Source organism: Schistocerca americana, chromosome 1 (genome assembly GCF_021461395.2).
Source record: "Schistocerca americana isolate TAMUIC-IGC-003095 chromosome 1, iqSchAmer2.1, whole genome shotgun sequence".
NCBI lineage: Eukaryota > Metazoa > Arthropoda > Insecta > Orthoptera > Acrididae > Schistocerca > Schistocerca americana.
The window spans coordinates 290,603,870-290,628,266 of NC_060119.1; the positions used below are offsets into that span (position 1 = coordinate 290,603,870).

The following is a 24,397-nucleotide window of genomic DNA, read 5'->3' on the forward strand; positions in this document are numbered from 1 at the left end:
TTAGAAAAGAATCTTTATGGAAAATGTAGTGGAAATGGAATTTCCAGAAACATTATGTTTGAATGAAATCTGAGACACATGAGTTCTTTGGCGAGGAATTTAATGGTAAGAACCTTTTACTTCGTTTGCCAGTTGATTTCCGAACATGTGAGTGATTTGCGGCGTATGAGCAACTTTTAAAATGGGGAGAAGTTATAGGAATCGTAAGTAGGCCTAAAACACCGTACAATTTCAGTTTCAAACTATGTGTTCCTTAATATGAGATTGCGTTACTTTTCTATACGATTTCTATGTGAATTGAAGAATGTTTTCCACTGAATGGGAGAACATGACAGATACATGCATAACTCGTGCGACTATATATATATATATAATATATATATATACACTCCTGGAAATGGAAAAAAGAACACATTGACACCGGTGTGTCAGACCCACCATACTTGCTCCGGACACTGCGAGAGGGCTGTACAAGCAATGATCACACGCACGGCACAGCGGACACACCAGGAACCGCGGTGTTGGCCGTCGAATGGCGCTAGCTGCGCAGCATTTGTGCACCGCCGCCGTCAGTGTCAGCCAGTTTGCCATGGCATACGGAGCTCCATCGCAGTCTTTAACACTGGTAGCATGCCGCGACAGCGTGGACGTGAACCGTATGTGCAGTTGACGGACTTTGAGCGAGGGCGTATAGTGGGCATGCGGGAGGCCGGGTGGACGTACCGCCGAAATGCTCAACACGTGGGGCGTGAGGTCTCCACAGTACATCGATGTTGTCGCCAGTGGTCGGCGGAAGGTGCACGTGCCCGTCGACCTGGGACCGGACCGCAGCGACGCACGGATGCACGCCAAGACCGTAGGATCCTACGCAGTGCCGTAGGGGACCGCACCGCCACTTCCCAGCAAATTAGGGACACTGTTGCTCCTGGGGTATCGGCGAGGACCATTCGCAACCGTCTCCATGAAGCTGGGCTACGGTCCCGCACACCGTTAGGCCGTCTTCCGCTCACGCCCCAACATCGTGCAGCCCGCCTCCAGTGGTGTCGCGACAGGCGTGAATGGAGGGACGAATGGAGACGTGTCGTCTTCAGCGATGAGAGTCGCTTCTGCCTTGGTGCCAATGATGGTCGTAAGCGTGTTTGGCGCCGTGCAGGTGAGCGCCACAATCAGGACTGCATACGACCGAGGCACACAGGGCCAACACCCGGCATCATGGTGTGTGGAGCGATCTCCTACACTGCCCGTACACCACTGGTGATCGTCGAGGGGACACTGAATAGTGCACGGTACATCCAAACCGTCATCGAACCCATCGTTCTACCATTCCTAGACCGGCAAGGGAACTTGCTGTTCCAACAGGACAATGCACGTCCGCATGTATCCCGTGCCACCCAACGTGCTCTAGAAGGTGTAAGTCAACTACCCTGGCCAGCAAGATCTCCGGATCTGTCCCCCATTGAGCATTTTTGGGACTGGATGAAGCGTCGTCTCACGCGGTCTGCACGTCCAGCACGAACGCTGGTCCAACTGAGGCGCCAGGTGGAAATGGCATGGCAAGCCGTTCCACAGGACTACATCCAGCATCTCTACAATCGTCTCCATGGGAGAATAGCAGCCTGCATTGCTGCGAAAGGTGGATATACACTGTACTAGTGCCGACATTGTGCATGCTCTGTTGCCTGTGTCTATGTGCCTGTGGTTCTGTCAGTGTGATCATGTGATGTATCTGACCCCAGGAATGTGTCAATAAAGTTTCCCCTTCCTGGAACAATGAATTCACGGTGTTCTTATTTCAATTTCCAGGAGTATATATATATATATATATATATATATATATATATATATATATATATATATATATATATAACATTTGAAGTACGTTGTTGAAGCACGTCTTGGTTTGTACAAGAAATCTACATACGTTTACACAGTGGCACTCTTAAATATAATTTATCAATTTCTATCATGTTAATGCATTTCGTTGATAGAGCAACATCATAGATAAGATTACATAAAAATTCAAATATTACACTACTGTATCTCTACATTAGTGTCGGAATTCCTGCTCACCAAACCATCTCAGAACCAATATTTTTTAAAAAGTTATTGTTAGCAAACGATAGGTTTATAAGCTGAAAATGAAGACCCAATAAGCAAAGAATGTGTGTAGACTGAGGGCAGATTGTGTCTTGGTTGAAAAAAAAAAAAAAAGCACATGATAATAACAAATATGGTGCGAGTCGCTGTTCGTGGGCGCTTAGGAGAAACTAGTCTATCTCCAATTATTCAGGATCGATAAATATCTCACTATGCATCAACGTTCTGTTTTGTCATTATTCATCACTTTACTTTTTGCAAATGTCAGTTTATATGATTTTCTGAAAACTAAAAATTTCCGTCCTTAACCTTATTGCTTCTTTCTTAAAGAAGGAAGTTAATTTCGCATCCATCTGACGTTCATACGCTTGTGGGCTTTTATTTAGAACCAGAAAATTGTTCGCCATTATCATTCCCTTCTAATTTTGAGCAATTATAGTTCCTGTTATTCGGTTTCCTTCAAAAGGGAGGGTGTCGGTAGAATTTTTGGTGTTCTAATGTCACTGTACATGCCGTTTTGAAATCTAACATACTTATACCTTCAGTTTTGTCGAGTGATAGGTGACCCTTAACAATTTAGTTCATTATAGCTATTTAATATTTATGAATGAAAAAACGTACGACACTGGAGTAATATTACGCAACATTTATTCTTTTTTACAAGGCAGTTTTCGAATGTTACATCATGCTCAGACACAAAGATAAAAATACGTGACTGTGAAATTTTTATGGGATCAAAATGCATCTACAGTGTATCTCAGTTGGTTTCCAAACACGACAGTTATTAATGTTTGATGTAGTACTAAAATGAGAAGCATTATTTCAGTACAGTGCCATGTAAAACCATTTTGATTAGATAAAATACGTAATGTAGCACATGATAAAGTACGACAATTGTTCTCAGAAGTAAAATAAGAAGGTCGTTTAATAAGTAGTTCGTTTAATAAGTAGTGCCCCTCATTTTTTAAAAAACATAATATACATTGATAAACGTCCTTGTTGGTGCTTCACATTTTATGTTTATTTTGTACGTCGGTGAAGTTTCGAACCTTTCTGGCAGATGACAGAGCCATAGTACTGCGTCAAAATGGCGTCTACGTACGACTCACGGTACAAACAGCGTGCTGTTGTTGAATTCTTGTGTGCAGAAAAGGAAACCGTGGTGAACATCTTTAAATGTTTGTGTGCAGTGACAGGAGTACAGTTGGGTGGTGGGTAAAAAAGTTACAGCCTCAGGAAATGCAGAAACAGAGCGCCATGATCAGCCACGCTCGGGACGTTCTGTCACAGCCACTGCTCCAGTTGGGCTGTCATTGCTATCACAGCAGGCCTTCTCAAGCACTATACGCTCAGGCACGCTGTACTGTGATATTTTCACGCGCAAATGGGCGACAACAACAAAGTGTGTGCGCATGAACGTACTAATTTCCATCAAGGCCCGCGGCCAACCGTGCAGTTTGAACGTCCTAACGCAAACCGTTTAGAAGTTATGACGATTTTATTTCATATAGTGCAATAATTGTCACCCTGTATGTATAAATTCATCCCTCCAAAGGAGGACGAAATGGCAGCAAACAAATATCTGTTCTATAGCTGGAAAGGAAATGAAAACAATAAAGTAATGGGACTGGGATCAGACAAGGGTACCTAAACGAGAGAGCGAGAGAAAGTGGAATGATAGTCTTTCTGGGAGTATGTGGCTGTGGCAACAAGCTTAAGTACGGGAAAGGGCTGTTGGAGGATGTGAAATCGCTCAAAAGAATGCACGTTTCGGAGAACTACGAAAACGTGTGTTCTTGGATAATAAGTAGATACAACAGAGCCGGACAGAGTATACAGTCAGGAAATGAGAGTCCGGAGAAGAGATTTGCTCGAAATCCGGCTCGTCGTCGCAGAAAACGAATCTAGACGGCTCTTTCCTGGTCTCGCGATCGATTGCGGGAACGAATGGGTTCATTTTCTCCGACAATTTCGCGCAGATTGAAACGAAGTGGTCCATTTTTCAAGGGCCGCCTCGTACAGGGGCTTACGGAGCGCAGACGTGTGTGACCGCTGCGCCGGCTTGCAGTCAACCTTTCAGCAGATCACCACATCTACTTCTCTGCTCTACGCTTGGAAAACACTACAAGAATGCATTAGTATTTTATAATTCTAGACATTAACGCTGTTTACACATGGGGGAAAAGTCTCCTTCTTACGTTACCAATTGTCCCTCCCTTCCTTTACAGACAGTAAAAAAAATTCACCCTATCATAATTTTAGCGCTTCTTCCAAATCAGCGGTTGTGAAATTGCAGCCTGCGGGCCGCACGCGGCGCGAATCAACCATTCATGCGGCCCACGGTTCTCAGCCGTTTTTTATATCAATATGGATGTAGCAAGAAACAGCTGAATCCAAAAACGTCAAATGGGTTTCTTAAGAGAGTAGTTTAGTTGCCCAGTAACAAACAAAATTACTGACAGAGACAGTAATATTTTAAGATGTGTTTAATTTTAATTGACGTTACTGAATTCGGTGGTGAGATAAGTAAAGTTGGCCGTTTACGTCAGGGCAGATGGGTAAATGGCGTGGCCACTGCAGGATTAGAGGGTGTGAGAGGGGCAATGTATTATTATTTGTCTCCCAGTCCATGAATCAGCACGGCTTTAGAAAGCATCGCTCCTGCGAAACGCAACTCGCCCTTTTTTCACATGATATCTAGCGAACCATGGATGAAGGGTATCAGATGGATGCCATATTCCTTGACTTTCGGAAAGCGTTTGACTCGGTGCCCCACTGCAGACTCCTAACTAAGGTACGAGCATATGGGATTGGTTCCCAAGTTTGTGAGTGGTTCGAAGACTTCTTAAGTAAAAGAACCCAGTACGTTGTCCTCGATGGTGAGTGTTCATGAGAGGTGAGGGTATAATTTGGAGTGCCCCAGGGAAGTGTGGTAGGTCCGCTGTTGTTTTCTATCTACACAAATGATCTTTTGGATAGGGTGGATAGCAATGTGCGGCTGTTTGCTGATGAGCTGTGGTGTACGAGAATATGTCGTCGTTGAGTGACTGTAGGAGGATACAAGATGACTTGGACAGGATTTGTGATTGGTGTAAAGAATGGCAGCTAACTCTAAATATAGATAAATGTAAATTAATGCAGATGAATAGGAAAAAGAATCCTGTAATGTTTGAATACTCCATTAGTAGTGTAGCGCTTGACACAGTCACGTCGATTAAATATTTGGGCGTAACATTGCAGAGCGATATGAAGTGGGACAAGCATGTAATGGCAGTTGTGGGGAAGGCGGATAGTCGTCTTCGGTTCATTGGTAGAATTTTGGGAAGATGTGGTCCATCTGTAAAGGAGACCGCTTATAAAACACTAATACGACCTAGTCTTGAGTACTGCTCGAGCGTTTGGGATCCCTATCAGGTCGGATTGAGGGAGGACATAGAAGCAATTCAGAGGCGGGCTGCTAGATTTGTTACTGGTAGGTTTGATCAACACGCGAGTGTTACGGAAATGCTTCAGGAACTCGGGTGGGAGTCTCTAGAGGAATGGAGGCGTTCTTTTCGTGAATCGCTACTGAGGAAATTTAGAGAACCAGCATTTGAGGCTGACTGTAGTACAATTTTACTGCCGCCAACTTACATTTCGCGGAAAGACCACAAAGATAAGATAAGAGAGGTTAGGGCTCGTACAGAGGCGTATAGGCAGTCGTTTTTCCCTCCTTCTGTTTGAGAGTGGAACAGGGAGAGAAGATGCTAGTTGTGGTACGAGGTACCCTCCGCCACGCCCCGTATGGTGGATTGCGGAGTATGTATGTAGATGTAGATGTGTGCGACTCGTACCGGTCAGCTACTATGGTATAAATTTTCGTATATGGGCATTAAGTAGATCATCATCTTAAATGCGATACCTATTGACACCAAGGAAGGCAGTTATGAAACAAAGCAGTACGTAAAAGAAAACTGACATTTAAATAATTTATCAAACATTTGTGATGGTTGTCTCTTACTTACTATTACATTTAAATGCTAGTACAAACACGAGTACTATGTTTAATCAAAGGTATACGCACACAAAGCAAACCCAACAACGCTTCACCGTGTAACTGTAGAGTCGTAACTATTAGATCGCTGAGGTTGGCAGCTATCTGAAACATATCATAGACGAAACGAAGTGTTGTGAATGGTGCCAACTTTTAACGATCAGTACTGGCCAACTTATTGTGATCTTACTACAGCTTGTCTGTTGGGGCCTCATAACGTACTAATTTATGTAGGTTACCACTTAATATTAAGATCGGTACTTTTGCGGCCCGAGATGCAGCCCCTAAATCTCAGTATTCGTTCTTGAGCAAAAGACTTTGACGACCACTGCTCCAAATGAACGAAAGCCATGCATTCCGCCTTACCTTCCTCCGCACCCGTTTACCCTCCCTACTCGAATCTTGTACGAACTTACTAATTTCCGTCTTCCTCTCCCTCACTGAATATCATATGACTTCCTACACCTCTCGCAAACTAACACCAACCAACCTACCGCTTCATCTCCGAAAGCCACACAGCCATGTCTCAGTGTTTTGGTAATTTTCTAGTATTTTACAGGGTAAGGTTACTAGGAATATCGTCTTTGATCAGATTGTTTTGCGTTACCTAATCAACATTAAGAAAGACGGTTCTGCCTATCTATTGTCAGGTTGACCAGCAAATAAATTGTTTATAACATTAGTGTGATATCAGATGGATGAAAATGTCAAATGCAAAAGAAAATTTACCAGAACATTTTCCTGTCATTATCAGATGTTACAAGTTACACTGCCATCGCCTTCGACGACGAAAGACATTTGTCTACCGACATCCTGGTAATCTGAAATTGTAGTCTGAGTGGGTGTGCTGCAAGCGACGCACGACAGCGAGCAAAATATGATCTCTGGGTGCAGCCGGTTAGTTGTAGTTGTTTGTGCATAATAATGAGAACCTCGTCAGTTTCAAAACAGACCGCTCCTTACGGCAATGTGAGGGCTACAATCGAATGCTTGGGACTTTATACAAATCTGACAGGGCAAGTTAACTGACAGCTTTTACCCAAGGACTCCGTAGTGAGACTTCGTAGTCATTACAGTTTACAGTTTGCCGTTTTTATTCGAAAACGGGAAATTATTCTTCCAAACAGTGATGTAAAATTATATGCTTTCAAGTTCCACGTTAAACAGCACAATGGAAAACAATATTCTAGCTTCCAGTTTTGTTTATCGGTTTTCATCTACTTATTGTGTGGTTATGTCACGCTTATTGTAATTTGATACTGTAGTATTGATTAAAGTGTCCCGGCACATATACAGAGTCCGCCAGAAAAATGTATACACACTTTAAGGAACGAAAAGTATTCAATTGGCTCTGAGCACTATGGGACTGAACTTCTAAGGTCATCAGTCCCCTAGAACTTAGAACTACTTAAACCTAACTAACCTAAGGACATCACACACATCCATGCCCGAGGCAGGACTCGAACCTGCGACCGTAGCGGTCGCGCGGTTCCAGACTGTAGCGCCTTTAACCGCTTGGCCACACCGGCCGGCCGAAAAGTATTACTTATGTATTTATTTTACATTTAATAATTGACCACACATATTGTACAACATTCAGTTCAGCACATGGTTACTTTAAATGTTCAGAATGTTCTCCGCTGGCGGCTACACATAACAGAACGACGAACGGTCGCCACAACTACGTCAGTCAATTTTACAGTGGAGATCGCCACACATGTCACTGTAATCTCTTGGCGAAGTTCCTCCAATGTGGGTGGCTTACGTCTATAGACGTTATCTTTCACAGTTCCCCACAAGTAAACGTTCATAGATCTGGCGACCGTGGAGGGAACTCAATGGGCCCTCTTTGTCCAATCCAATGCCCCAGAAAAGTGTCATCTAGGAAAGCTCGCACGGATAGGTGGTAGTATAGTAGCGCCCCGTCCTGTTGGTAGAAGACCTCTTCATCAGCTCCATGAAGCGCACGTATACCTAGGAAAATTGATGAGCGTAACATTTCCAGGTACACTTCTCCAGTGACAGTAGCATCAAAGAAAAAGGGCCCTACTAAGCACCTAGATGATAGTCCACGCCATACATAAACCCCTAGTAGATTGACCACTTTATTCACATAAATATTCGGATTTTCCGGTGCCCAGTACACACTGTTATGCGGATTCACGGTTCCATTAAGTTTAAATTGTGCCTCGTCACTCCACACTACCTTCCTCACAAATTGTTCGTCATCAGTTACCATTTGCTGATACCATTCGCAAAATTGCATTCGGCGATCAGGATCGTCATCATTAATTACGTGCAGTAATCGTGGAATGTAAACTTCCCACTTTTCAGCTTTCAGAATTCTTCGTACACTTGTGCTGCTAACCCCCACTTCACGTGCACATTGCGTAGCAGACATCCGTGGAGAATTAACAAACGTTACCAACACGAGAGCCGACGAAGCAGGACTTGTAGATGTATGCTGTCTTCCTGATCTTCCTTTGTGGATATCACAAATCGTTCCATGCAATTCAAACTTGCCAATGATGCGTTCAATTGTTAGGTGGGTTGGCGGTTCTGTTTCAAACTCCCACCTCCACTGACGTTGCGCTTCAGTGCCATTATCAAACTTGAAAAACCACTTCAAAATACTTTTTCGTTTCTCGAATGTCAAGTGTGCTCCAGCCATCTTGTCTTCTCAATACCGAGATGAAAGTACTAACATCTTTTGAGACAAAGACCATACTACAACACACTCGGACTCAAATCGAGCGACAATATCGATAATTCGATAGAGCCGACAAAGAGTGTAAACATTTTTCTGGTGGACTCTGTATATTCGTCCATTATTTTCGTTTTATCTGTCTTACAATTGAAGGGGTCGGTGGAAGAAAGTGTTAACCCTCAGATTAGTAACGATTAATCTGATAATATTTTCTATTGTATATTCGAATAAACCAAGTGGTGATAGCTAGTAACTCTACATGCGCCGAAAGAAAGAAATGTCCTGCATATAAACTGTTGTATGTTGTTATGTTATTGTAGTTATATTCTTTTCCACGCATTTAACGAAACATACAGTGTTCATAACATGTAATAACTCAAAATATTCTCTTGTCGGTTAGCGCTTGCTTCCGCCAATTCCATCACATGCTGCAAACCCATGTCACGTAAGTTATTTCCTTTGTTTCTCCTTGCATGTTGCTGAATACTTGTCAACCGCTTTTCCCAAATTTGCAGAGTCTGTTCAACAACTACAGTACTTACTTGTATTGTAAAAACATTTTACGTGCTTGCCGTGACAGGATGTAGCTAGAAGATTATATAATCCCTGAACTTGCGCAGGTAGGCAGATGTGAATATCTCGCAGACGAGAAAGCAGTATGCAGCATTGTGGTCGTCCTTGAGATAATTTGGGCTGCATGGTAACCTCGAGTTTGATTTACCTAGGCGCAGAGTCACGAAAAGATACCGATCACTTTCGCAGACTGAAGAATTGCAGAACACATTCTATGGTTGCTGGTTCAAGAAAAGGCGCTATAAAAGGTGGGCAATAATTCTTAATCTATATGGCAGTGCGACTTAAGTTTAAAATATGGGGAGAACGAATGCTGCATTGCATTGAGTCTGTCCTATACGCAGTGTTCTTCACGATGTTTGATGATATGAGGGTATCTATTATGTGTGGGAATGACGTAACCATGCGAAGATAGCCGTCAGTAGCGTAGACCATAATCTATAGTTATCAACGCTTAGTCCTCTTAAATTATATTCTGCTTTATCCTTTCCCCATACTTAAAACGCTATTTTTTCCATATAGAGTTTGGAATTAATCGGGGTGCGCATACACACCATCTGTGAATCGCAGTTGTGTCCTCTAAAACATTACAAGAAATCATGATCAAAGAACAGAGAAGGAAGAGGCTAAAATGATACTTGCACAGTACATTGGAAAATTGCTTATAGAATAAGAATGTTGACGCTGATGATTGTGACTATGGTGGAATATATAACTGCAAATGTATTGGCTCAACTATTTAGTATCTGTCTATCCTACCAGCAAAGAACTATGATTTGTTTAAGTCTTTGTGCCGGTACATGTCTGACATGGACTACAGTTTATTTTTTTTAATATTCCAAGTTATCATTTGTCAGTTTGTCAATACAGCAAGCTGATAGATTATCTGAAAACCTAAATCTTTTTTTCTTGTAAGTACACAAATCCTAATATTTCAATATATTTTTCGTTACAATTTTCTTTCCAGTCATTTAACACACGTACGAGTTTTGAATGTTTAGTGCATTCACACAGCAATGATATATTTAAAAACCGCAGCCAGTCTCACAGGGGGACTTGAAATTGTGCCCGCTTCAGGAGACGGCGTCGCTGAACGTAGACGATTTTTTGGAGAAATTAAAAATCTTCTTCGAAAAATTTAAAAACCTTCTTCGAAAAAACTAGAAATATTCTCAAAAAATCAAAGCTATTCTTCAACAAAATTAAAACTAAGAAATTTCGTTGTAAAAAAATAGACGTTTCTTTGAAAAAACTGAAAATTCTACATTGATTAAACTAAGATTCTTGCGCTCCGGGAATAAAACCATGGAAGTGTTAACTGTAACTGGCGCCTGTTCTATTGTACAATATCCATTGTTGATAGTAAGGTACTCTTCTTATTCGCCAAGGACTGCAGAATTCGCTTGTAACGTGTGAGCTACGAAATGTCCGAGAATCCGACGTATGTATTACCTTTCACCTATGGAAAGAATTATCAATACAGAATCAGAACTGTTTTGAGTGTTACATATTGCGAGGCAGATCTGGTTACAAGCCCCAATTTTTCCTGCTCAGTTCCTAAAGTTGAATTGCTCAGCACTAGCGAATATGTGCTTCCTCGAAGATGTGGCTCCGCATATTTCGCACGTCAGCCAATTTTATTTAAAAACAGTTTCCCTTCGTGTTTCATTCATACCTTCTGCTTCGTACGTCCGTGGGGAAAAATAGATTTTGAATGTTCCGCTATGCGTGCTGCCAACTTCTGTTCAGGTGTTTGATGCTCTTAGGGCGTGCCTCCACTAAGTAACTTAATTCTACATACTGCGTAATCGAAACATGCAACGAGATTTATCAAGTTTATTGAGGGATCCACACTTTGTGGCTGCATCATGTGGAACATTTCTCCTTGGTTGATAGAATTTTGTAACTAGAACTTTTGTTTTACAATGTGCATCCGGTTTATGAACACCTAGACTCCTCAATATAAAAGGGTTTTGCTGTAATCTCGAAATGCATCCTGAAAATATTTCGTTTCCTTACTTTCTGCACAGAGGGAGTTCATTACTTCAGTACGGGACTGGTCGACTAAACCTAACGTAGCATTCTCTCGCGTTAATTTGACAATTTTACTCAGTTCAAAGTAACATGGCATATTTTGTGTGGTAGAACTGCTATAGGAGTTGCTGAGGCTCACTGCGCCTAAATTTTCCTGGAGTCGACTGAGATTTAATTATTTTTTTTCCACTTGGTGCCATTATAAAAGTTACTTCAAACCAGTTTCTTGGCAGCTTCAGTTTTCTTGCCCGTCACGTACCGCTCTCTGTCCTTGGTAGTGCGTCCTTCTCACTTTCCACAACTTTGAAATATGGAAAATTACCCTCTTTGGAGTCGGAAACTTGGACTGAGCTGTGGAAACCATGGATAAACGTATATCAGGATGGTCGTGTTCGAATTCTAATTGTCCTAGTCAACGATTTTTGTTGAGTACCTCAATAATCATGCCACCTTTTATACATTTATGTATCCCAAATTGAATAATTGTTGATCCATAATGAGACATGCCATTCACTCTCCACTCTGGAACACAGACTGAGATAGACTTTTCAGATGAAGCATCACGAGCTAACTCAACGATACACCGAATACTGGAGCGTTTTCACTTTCCTTTTTCGACGGCTATTCGAGATCCAGGAAACAACATGAGGCACGACGAAAATGTATGGAATAAATGGTGTTATGGTAACATTGTGACACGAACACAGTGATACGGATGTTTCCTTGTAGGTGTTTCACTCCTGTGATCGATTTTAGAATAACATAAAATATTGCGCACTAGGGACCGCCATAACCAGTTTCCGACGTTTTGTACTATTTTTGTTATTGTGAACCGAGATCGTGTTTTGTACAGTGTAAATATTTTTAGTTCTACTCATTTAAGTGCTGTATCATATATTTAAGCTATTTGGAAGATATTGTAAATTCTTCAGTTTATGAGTAGACCAGATTAGAAATTTTTTAAGCTAATTTTTTTATTGTCTTAAAATGTTCCTTAGGAGTCAATTTTTAAGATTCATTCATATAAAGTGCGCCATAAATGATAAAATATGTTAAAACCGCAATTTACTGCTTGGGGGTATGGTGCTTCCAAGCGCTCGACTGCAACCGATGTATTGCTATAATAGTTACCGACGGAAAATGGGTCCTGTTAGTTTTAGACAGTATCACAGAGAGTATTAATATCAACCTAAAATACCTTTCTCAACAATATTTCTCTTCATAACAGTTTTAAAGCCCTTGCTTATCTCGCGTTTCCCTAACTTGTCATTTCGCTTGTTCTTTTTTATACGAAGTAAAACGTGAGTGCTTGAAAATAACAAACAAACGTATTTATATGGATAGAAAAGGTTCGAAAAATAATCCTAGTGTTGCACAAAACGCTTCGATTGGTAACTGGAAGTAGTTAATCGATCTAACTTCATCAAAACGAGAGTGTTTGGACATCGGGGAAAAAAGACCATCTGGACGGTGCTGGAATTTTCAAGTAAAGGTGTCTTCAGGTTCAATATTAAACAATACGAGTTGTAACTGTAACAGCTGGTTTTTTGAAAACAACATATTCCAGGTTGGCAGGAGCTGTAACTCATCAAGTATACATGGAATTACATATACCTTTTTGTAATTTGTGAGTCGGCATTCTGTCTACCCTAATACGTAGGATTTTTGTGCTATATTTTAATTTCGATTTTTGTGCGCGTTTTTATAACGAATTTTTTTTGGAAAAAACTGACTTTTATTTCAGAATGCTGCCATTTCATTAAAAACCATTTTTTAAAAGTATTCTTACTTACTGCGTTAGACAATATCATCAGTTTTAAAGCAGCTTTTGAAATTTTGTCCTAGATTGAAAATTGTGGCGTTCAGAGCTTCCAACAACCGTCTTTGCACTCCGCGAACGCCTTTCATCGATATCGTGTAGTGTCCTCTGAGTGTACGTTTTTTACTTAACAAATACACAATACAATCTTAAGGGTGTACAATAAAGGTCTAAAGTCAGTTTTGCAATTTGTTCAAAAAATCATGAATATCAGTTCCAAAACCGAGCGTCTCCCGCATTAAAGAGTTTTATGGTAAGAAACTCTTTTTTTAAATTTTTTTTATGAGTTATAAAACATGGACGTTGAAGTCATAATTCATCGGTCGAGCACAATCTCGTACCTTGAAACGAAAGGTTTTCTACCTTGGAACATGTGATATTTGCACATGAACTGATTTTCTTTGATTTTAGTTTTCAGTGGATTTCATTTCAAAATGTATTTAACTGGTAACTGATGTTTGATAAAGCTTCTGCTGAATTGTACTCACTTATTGGTTTGTAGTAGAGTAATAATGTAACAGATAGACTATTAAATATAGTACTGACGTGAGTTTCTTGCCTGCAACACTTTTAAATTTAAATAGAATATTTGTTCCCAGATACATGACCATGTTGTACATTGGAACACTTTTTCCACACTTTGAAAAATCTTACTTCTCCGGAAAGACTTTTGTAGTTTTAGAAAAAGGCTGCAGCAAAATAAGTGAATTTCGTAATTCGAAACTGGAATAAGAAAATATATTAAATTTCTGTTACATAACTGGCTAGAGATGAAAGTCTGAAAATTCCAAGATACGACACACTCTTCAGTTTGAAGCCTCTTGAAAACCGAAGCTGCGGAATAATGCACATCTGTTTGTAGAGTGGTTAATGAACTGTATCGAACTGCAAATACTTTTTCTGTGTAATGATCACAGAGTGAATGCTGCTGCTTTTCCTGAATGAATGCAAATTGTCAAACATAAATACCATGAGGTAGTATATAAACAAAGGTGGAAGTGTTGGAATTCCGAGACGCTTCAACAACAACCTCCATGTAGTCTGTGAGTTGACACCGGATGTTATTTTGATCCCTTTTCCTGAGCTAAAAATATTTACTGAATACCCAGAGGTACCCCAAAACATGATACCGTATGAGACAAAGTTAAAACGAGTACACAAACTTTCGTGTTTTGCTGTCAGCAACAGAGGATATTATCATTACAGACATATAAAGATGAGAGCAGCACTCAATTCTGTACGACATTGCGAATGCGATACTTCTAAGTGAAGTACCTGAGCTTGAACGGTTACGGCTGAAAAAAAATGATTTCAAAACGTGGAAATACGCCTCCTCTAAGACGCACGCATCATGGTCATTTATCTGTAATACTCTGCATTCTAGTACGATCGATGTGAAATTTAATTACAGGTTGACTATAGAAGCGCAAGTCGCTGAAGAACCAATACAGTTATGACCAGTTGCTTAGAAGAGTCGCATGGTATGTATTATTTGCCAAAAAGCTAAACGTTTCCTTGACACAATCAATCTTAACATATATGTTATTCACAGAGTCTTACCTTCCATAAAAGAACTTTCTGTGTTGCCATGTACTCTTCGCTTATCCGTTATCGAATCGCAAGATGGAATTTCGATGAAGTGGTTGAACACGCGGAATGGAAGATGTTGGTAATGTGATCACTGAGGCTTTTGATACAGGATTAGATGCACTTAAAATGATGTAGCAGGTGCTTATGTTGCCCTTGTCAAGTGTGACTGCTCTTCCATTCTGCTGTCCTTTAATAATTTTGCCGATATTCCAAACATACATATCTATGCAAGGGTAGAACATACAACATAGGAACTTCTAGTATGGGAAATTTGGCTTAAGTACAGCATATGTTAATATACGGTACACTCTCGATACTTCGAAGTTCAAGAGAATTAACAAATGGTTTGAGTAGTTGACAGTTCCATTTATCGAAAGCTTAACTTTACGAAATAGAACCAGAATGGGCTGGATGTGTGCGTAGTCCTCATCATTATTTCATCAACATCGACGCGCAAGTCGCTGAAGTGGCGTTGAATAAAATGACTCACTCCCCGCGCCGAATTATGCAGAAGGGGCTTGCAGGCAGAAATGCCATATGCAGATTAAATTTGATTTGGGAAAATAAAGGGGTGTTGCGAAGAGCTGAATGACGAGTCTTCTGAACAATTTGAATTCAGGAGTATCCGACAGCCGTTGATGTCGAACTGTAGAGTGTTTGCACGGTGGTATGTCAAGACAATTGCTTCGATTTATCGCGTTCAGCAAAAGACATAGGTCTTATTCAATTTTTAAATTTTTTGACTTTTTTTGGAAGTACTTAACATCAAGTTCAGTTGATCGAGAAATTCGGTTTGTCGAGAGTCGAACGAGCAGGACTCGACTGTATATTGTTTCAAGAATATGTTTAGCCTTAAGGCAAATAATACCTCATTTATGACCGTTGTGCATGTGTTGGTAGTAACAATCTGTTGGACGATATTACTGGGCCTTCACATAAGCTCGTAGAGTTAGAGTTTAATAAATACAACAGATACACATAACAGAGAATTTAGCCATTAGTAATGTATTCTGTTTCACTACTTACAACAGTCTGCCAACGCTGTGTAACTTTTCGATTCCGTGAGTGTAGAAATTACATGGTTTTGAGACGAAGAACTCGTCGAACCATGTTCGGAGCCCATTTTCATGCGGAAACGAAGTTTCTTGAAGGTTGTTCGGTAGAGAGCGGAAAAGATACAACTCTGAGGGCACAAGGTCAGGGTATAAGGTGGGTGCAGAATGATTTCCCAACCCAACTCTTGCTTAGCGCTTTTCGTCAGTCTAGCAGAGTGCGCGAGGGCGTTATCATGGAGTAGCATCAATTCTTGCAGTCTAGTGCACTACGCCGTGCACTCCACCAGGTCCATGACACTATCTTTTGTGGGTGCGTGAAGCTCTTTGTACTGGGAGGTGCTGCTTTGTTTGGGCGGAACCATTCCTTTCTTTTCCTTATTTTTGAAATTTCCCCAAGAAAATGCCACATGGTGGTGGAATGATCACAGCTCATCATATTTGCCAGTTCTCGAACACAGTGAGGTGGATTACTGGGGATTAAACAGCTTAAAGTACGTTCACCAAACTTCGAAGGTCTTCCTGAACGTGGCGAGTCAATTACGGCAAAACGATCCTCTTTAAGGGGGGTAGGACGTCAAACGGGCCGACTTGGAGCAGGAGAGGCGTCACAGGACATTTTAATTTACAGTGTCTATACTTTTACAAATAAGTACATAAAACTTTGTCAGCATCACCAGGAAGGATTCAGGATTCACACTCATTGCAGTGGAAGTTCGAAAACATAACAAAATAATTTTTTTTACGTGTGTAATTTCATCATTTTTTCACTTACTAATGGCTGCATTTGTTGCTATAGGTACACTTTTCTTCATAAGTTACAGAGATTCTTCGATGAATTTTGCACAGAATACATACCATACTTACAGGTGTATGAAACTCTAGAATTTATTTAATTTACGAAAAAACGAATGATCTGTTGTATTTTAAACTTCATGTTTAGAAAAAACACAAATTTTGTAGTTAATTACCTCAATTTTTACCACAGTTTTTAATAGAATTGGAAAATGCTAGAGTTTCATGCACCTTTAAGTATGGTTTGTATGCTGTGCAAAATTCATCGAACACTCTCTCTTACTTATGAAGAAAAGTGTACCTATAGCAACAAATGTTGCCATTAGTAAGTGAAAAAAAATGATGAAATTTTACATGTAAAAAATATCTTCGTTATGTTTTCGAACTTCCACTGCTATGAGTGTGAATTCTGAATCCTTCCTGGTCATGCTGACAAAGTTTTATGAATTTATTTGTAAAAGTATAGACAGTGGAAATTAAAATGTCCTTTGGTGTCTCTCCTGCTCCAAGTCGGCCCGTTTGAAGTCCTACCCCATTTAAAATGAGAAAACCGTTTTATTTCTGTGCCGTGTCCAGTGGCACTATCCCCATTCAAGCCGCAAATGATTATGGCTGACTCCTCTGCTGTCGCCCCTATGCTGAACTGAAGAATACCTAGGAAATGTTCCGATTTATCCACTTGGCACTCCATTTTCTAGCGTCCCCAGCTCCACTCACTATCTTCAAATGACAAAATGACAATATGTAACCTCAGACAACAACAGTGAGCTGTAACTAAAAATGGCGATCGGTAAATAAACCCAAAGCAACCGGAATGCCAACATGCAAATCAGAAGCGCTACGAACTTATGCACCACCACAGTACTTCCTCAATGACATGTGTTTCTGGACTCTTTACATTCGTTGACATTCCAACAACAACTGTAGAAAAATGCAGAGTTTTTTATGGTTAGTGTAAGAGACACACCTCCATATTTTAACATTTTTATTCGGCTTTTTTGCTGTTCGAGCAGCGGTTCTTCCCTTGTAACTATGATGACTCCCGGCGTCCTGGCTGCCGGCCTTCCGAGTCCAACAGGCCGCGAGCGCTCGCGGGGCAGAAGCTACACGGGACACGGACGTATCTGCACAAACAGCTGTAGAGCAACTGTCAGTCCACTTCCGCGCACACCAGCAGGAAAACTTGCCGACCAGAAGCCGAACGCTGATTGGCGGACAGCTACCAATCGTTGACGACATGGACATCCACCAATAGCCTCTTTCTTTCCATCTTCCCTTACGTCATGGCTGGCCAATCATATAAGAGGGCCAATTAAAAGTTTTACAACCGTGATCTCAGACATCGATAGTCTGTAATAAATAGAAGCACCTATCCCCATGCAAAACCAGTCGTGCCCTGAGGAAGGTTCAAAATGGCTCTGAGCACTATGGGACTCAACTGCTGAGGTCATTAGTCCCCTAGAACTTAGAACTAGTTAATCCTAACTAACCTAAGGACACCACAAACATCCATGCCCGAGGCAGGATTCGAACCTGCGACCGTAGCGGCCTTGCGGTTCCAGACTGCAGCGCCTTTAACCGCACGGCCACTTCGGCCGGCCCTGAGGAAGGCCGTTGCAATTCGGCCGAAACGTCGGTTTTAGTTTATTATTGTTGTTAGTTTTTAGCAATGACGCGGCATAATACTCAGAAGAATTTTAATCACTATGACACCGGCCGCGGAAGCCTACGTTATCATATGATTTTAATTTATTTTTAATTCTAAGTCTCCCGCTTTACTGATTGTTCCATTTACTCGTGGTAATTAAATATTACTTGTACATGATTTCCACGAACGTGAGTAGTAATCCAAATCCAGAGATATCGAGAATTTCGGGACAGCACTTTTCAGGAGGAGTCAGACAACATATTACTTCCCTCCACATACATCTCGCGTATTGACCGCGAGGAGAAAACTCGAGAAATTAGATCCAATACAGAGGCTTATCGACAATGTTTCTTCCCACGCACTATTCGCGAGTGGAAAAGGTTTGGAGGGATCAGATAGTGGTACCGAAAGTACTCCCCATCACACACCATTGGCTGGCTTGCGGAGTATGATGCAGACGTAGATGTAGTTGGAATCTGGCAACAGCAGTGCCACCTGTCAGGAATCAACTTACGCTGACTCAACTATAGTAGACGTGACTGGGGATCGTGGGATCGTGATGGCTGTAAGGAGGTCGTAGCAACTGTCTGCGAGCAGCTGGAGGTTTCGGAGGCTACGGTCGACCGGCGTCCTATGGCCGCCGCGACAGCGAATTACGCCAGTGGCGGGGCGGTCTCCTATTACAAACGCGCAGCGTGGCTAGCCTGCTACTCCTGTTGTCGATGTGGTCCTCAGAGAGCCCCGACCTTAACGATGGCTGGCAGAACGTGTCCCGAGAGCCATATGTGACCAATAGCGACCGCCAAACCCCACACTTCCGACGGGAAGATCTGAGGCGTTGGCTTCCGCCGATAACGATTCACAGCCGACCGGCCTTGACTCACCGGCTCGTCCGTAAGTCGCTCCTCTCTCGAACGAAGTCGTCGTCAACCGGATGCCATACCATACCTTAGGGATAACCACGAAGAAGAAATAAGTTTATACAAGCACGGTTTCATAAGGCACGCGGTATCTTCCAAATGATAACCGCAGCTGAAAAAATAGATTCCTTCCTAGATTTAAGGGAGACGTTCTAGAATGTCCCACAAATGTTACCATTAACTGAAATACACTGACGGAAAAAAACGTGCAGCACCAAGAGGGAGCTGTGCGACATAAACGAAAGCTGATAGGTGTGCTTCTACATCTGAAATATGATGTCTATTCCAATTTCGCACCAGTGGCATAAGAGCGGAGCTACTAGCGTCGCTATGGGGATGAAAATCAGGTTTGCCTCAACACACACTTTGGAACGACCATGAGCGTTGGTTACCTTTGAGATTCGACGATGTGATTTGATGTTAATCACGAATGTCCATAAGGTGACAAAAACGCCATGTCAACACCTCACTGAATTAGAAGGAGGTCGTGTAATAGGGCTAGGAGAAGCTGGACGTTCCTTCTCTGATAATGCAGAAAGGCTTGGCAGGAATGTCATTGCTGGCAAGGGTGGTCACGAGAATGTACAATCGCAAGAAGACCGAGGTTCCGACGGTCACGTGGCACTCCTGAGAGAGAAGACCATCGTGTTCGGCATGTGGCTCTGGTGCATCGTTCTGTATCTGCAGCTGCAATTTCAGCAGCAGTTGGCAGCGCCGTGACACAACGATTATTACAAGGACAGCCCGGTAGCGAAAGCCCTTAGCGTGCATTCCACTGATCCCAAACCAACGACATTGGCGACTTCAGTGGTGTCAAACGAGAGCTTATTGGAGGGCAGGGTGTTTTCTGATGAAAGCTGGTGAAGTGAATGCCTTGTGGAGGTTAGAAGGAGGCCAGTTGAGGACTTGCAACCAACCTGTCTATGTGCTTGACACACTGCACCTTCACCTGGAGTTAAGGTCTGGGGTACGAATTCGTATCACAACAGGAGTACTCTCATGGTTACCCCACGCACACTGGCCGCAAATTTGTACGTCAGTCTGGAGAGTCGACCTGTTGTGCTGCCACTGATGAACAGCATTCCAGAGTTTTTTTCCAACATGTTAATGATCGCCCACATACCGCCGTTGTAATCCAACATGCTCTACAGAGGGTCGACACGTTCCCTTGGTCTGCTAGATCACCAGATCTGTGTCCAACCGAGCACGTATGGGCCATCACCAAACGATAACGCCAGCGTCATCCACAACCGCCCGTATATTGATCGACCAAGTGCAACAGGCATGAAACGCCATCCCAGAAACTGACATCCAGCACCTGTACAACAAAATGCACGTACGTTTGCATGCTTGAATTCAACATTCTGTCGATTACGCTGGTTATTAATGTACCAGTATTTGATATATGCAACGGCTTATCTCGCACTTATATCAACCTGCGTTCTTGCAGAGTTGATCACTTAAGTACATTACCTAGACGAATGTACTCCCAAAATTTCGTTACTCTTCATTAATTATATTTTGACGTTGCGACTTTTTTCGTCAGTGTACAATGATGGCCAGTCTGATCATAGATGTATGATTAGTTTGAGGCTTTTTTTACTAATAGTACGATAAACTGGGTGGCAAATGCTCCACAAAAACAAAAGAAACATCAGGCGTTCCTCAAAGAAAAGTAACGGGACTTATAATGTTCCCAGTATACATAACCGATTTATCACACAGGGTCAGCAGCATTATCAGAAGGATTTGAACAAAATTCTCATTTGAATAAATGCTTCACGGAGTTCTTATTGCGTTATATTTGTCAGTCTCAAGCTTTCGATGACTTCCTCCGGCGTCATATGCTGGAGATTAATTTTCAGTATGCCGTTAGCTACTTTGGTTGCCCGAAATATGTCATGGAGACCTCACGAAGTCATAGAATTTTGATATGCTTCTGCAGGTTGTGTTGATGTCAACGACTGAAGAACATGCAATGCTGATTTCTTTAGAGATGGAAAATCAAATTGGTTTCTCTGCTGCCTTTCGGCAGCAAATTTCCGTTTCTATGTACCACTAAGAGTGTAGTCATTGTCCCGGTTAAAGTTCTTGTTACTCATTTTGATAGCAATGGGATACTGAAATCTAATCTCATAACGATGACGGAGGAAGTAGCCGAAAGCTCAACATTAACAAAACCGACGCGGCAACAGATCTATGAAATACTTGTTTAATAACGACACAGCAAAAAACTACGATCTCAAAATTCCCGTTAGGTGAAACGAATAATAGTTCTATTTAAATGTAAAATAAAAAAAAAATGCAAGAGAAGGCCTGCACCAAAAAGAAAGAACGTGATGGTGTTCAATTACAAACTAGTGGTAAACATCTGTATAACTATTTTAGGGTAATACTCTGAAAAGATACGAAATGGGATGAAAAAAGGAAATTACATGCACGTCAGTAGTGCTACAGATTCTAGATTGGTGTTCCAGTGTTTGGATAGCACACATCGGACGTAACCATAGACGCTCTGCTAAGATCGTAAGGAGTTTGCATAGCATACTGTGTAAAAGAAGTCTCGAAAAACTTCAATGGGAAACTTTGGAAGAAAGGCGACGTTATTTTTTTGGAAATACTGATGGAGAAATAGAAGAAATCGGTTTTCGAGGAAGATTGTGCGAAAATTCGACGTCCACCGTAGTATATCTCGCATAAGGATGACGAGAAGAAGATAAGAGTGACCAGGGCAAGTGATGAAGCATGTTGACAGCCGTTCTTCAAATGGTTCAAATGGCTCTAAGCACTATGGGACTTAACATCTGAGGTCATCAGTCCCCTAGACTTAGCACTACTTAAACCTAACTAACCTAAGGACATCACACACATCCATGCCCGAGGAAGGATTCGAACCTCCGACCGTAGCAGCAGCGAGCTTGCCTGGTATTTAGCTGCAAAGTCCCTGACTCTCCAGTGGGACGTTACTGAAACGGTCACTATATCCTGTAGTGGTATCCAATGGAAAGTACTGAAGAAAGTATCCGCTCCTGCTCTGTTCTCTGGGATGGCTGACTAAACTGAGACACACGCCAGTAATGAGAGCGCAAAGCGCTAGTTGCGACAGTTTACTATGCACGGTGTGTGCCAGCGGAACCAGCAGCGCGGCGGCCTCGCGGGCTGCCAACAGGATGTTCGCGGTGGCCCGGTCAGCCGCAAGGATTCCCAGCCTCCACACATCTGCCCGCCGGCCGCGAGCGCCGACCCCAGTCATCTGATACGCGTTTCCTGCTTCAGACGTAGCCCAGTAATCTCCCAGACGGTCCAACACAATGCAAAAGAGGCATCTACCGGGATAAGTCAAAACGTATCTGCACAGCATTTTAAACACAAAAAAGCAGCAGTGACGGGACTCCATATAAAATAAATTTGTTGCAAATATCAAGTCGCAACGTAGAGAATTAGAGGCGGAAGGAGGGGAACTCGAATGGATGGAGAAGTTCAAACATCTAGGACAGTGGGTAGTAGCGACCTCTCCTCTGTGAAAGACGCCTTTATATGGTTCACCGGCCACTTGACCATCTTCTTTTTCTGTGCGGATGCACAAACAGTGCCCGAACTCTTACGGGAATCGGCAACGCGCCGCGAGTAATGAGTATAATGGGCGGGGGCACTACGAATGTAGTGCTGGACAATACGTTGAGAATGTGGGTTTCGCGGGAGGTGTGCCAGAGATAAAATCCCTGCAGTCTCACTATCCTCTGTATCCTTGGATGGATAGTGCGTCTGCCATGTAAGCAGGAGATTCCAGGGTTCGAGTCCCTGTCGAGGCACACTTTTTCATCTGTCCCTGTTGACGTATGTCAAGGCTTGTAAGCAGCTAAGGGTTTTCAGTTCATTGTAATTTAGACACCTTTATACCACGGATCAGATCAACTAACGACAGTTGCCTATAAGGAGAAATCAATATCAGGTAATTCCAAGGTAGGACATTGCTGAACCGCAGGCTCTGTATGTCACAGAATGCCATGGTGTAAGAAGAAAATGCCTTGTAACGCCGGAAATGCATATCCTCCTATTTCCATCTATTGTACTATAATTTTTTTCCTTTTTTTGTTACCTGAAGGTATGACATTTCTGTGTCTTTATATATTGTAATTGGTGTGTGTCGATGTATAATTGGTTTGTTTTGTAAATATTATTTGAATTTTTACGCTGGGTCTGGCCTAGGGAAAACTATGATATCGAACTATTACATCAATAGGTCATGTGGAGAACCAAAGTGTTTAGGATCTTTGGTAGTGTTAACTCTGCCGCATGGAGCGCGGGCAGAGGGAGTCTGGCTGGAGTAGGGCGGTGGAGCATGTGTGTTGTGTGACGCTCCCGCGAGTTGCCGCGCTTTCGGGGTTTGGCAGCACGTAATTGCGCTCGACTTGCTATGATAGTTTCTGACACGGTGTCGCGGACGGGAAGCATTAGGTGGCGCACATCACGAGCCCGTTTCGCCTGGTGACCGTGTCGAGAAGAAGGCGCGCCAACATCCAGCTACTGGGACAGCGACGGCCGGCAATGAGTGACTGTCGCCACCTCCCCGATCGCCGACTGCAAACCTTCAATCAACCAACAAGGGAGACTAAAAGCACGTAAAGTTTTAGAACTGTATGGCAGACCTCAGCTTTTCAAACTGTTGCATCACAAAAATACAGCAACTTAGCATGAACCTTTGTTGTTCATTGTCCTAATTGCATTACCAAGCAGGGTCCCTTCCTTTTCTGGAATGAACCCGAGTGTCGTTGAAATTCATACGCCAGCATTAAAGTAATATCATTCCATTCCACTGCTTTAATTTCAAAGTTCAGTTGAAGTATTCATAGCTGGCTATAATATTTAGGTTACACAAACATAAATTAAGAGTGCGAGTTTTGTTACCATATTTTAGCTTACCTGTGACTGCAGCTCAGCTTGGTACGTACTAAATTTTACTATTGTTAATTGTTCATAATCATTGAATTCAAATTCAAAGTTAAATCTCTTATTTCTAAATTGCATAGATTTAAGTAGCTTTTGAAGTGATTGTTGAGGTAGCCCAAGACTAACCTTATTTTACTGAATTTCGTAATGCTTCAGAAACAAAGTTCACTATTAATTTC

General features: G+C 42.1%; 1 protein-coding gene across 2 annotated transcripts in view; it reads right to left on the reverse strand.

Annotated features, from left to right (window-relative positions):
• LOC124594988 (carboxypeptidase M) overlaps nucleotides 1-24,397 on the reverse strand; it is a 298,860-nt gene that overhangs the window by 122,291 nt on the left and 152,172 nt on the right. The gene's annotated exons all lie outside the window — the stretch shown is intronic.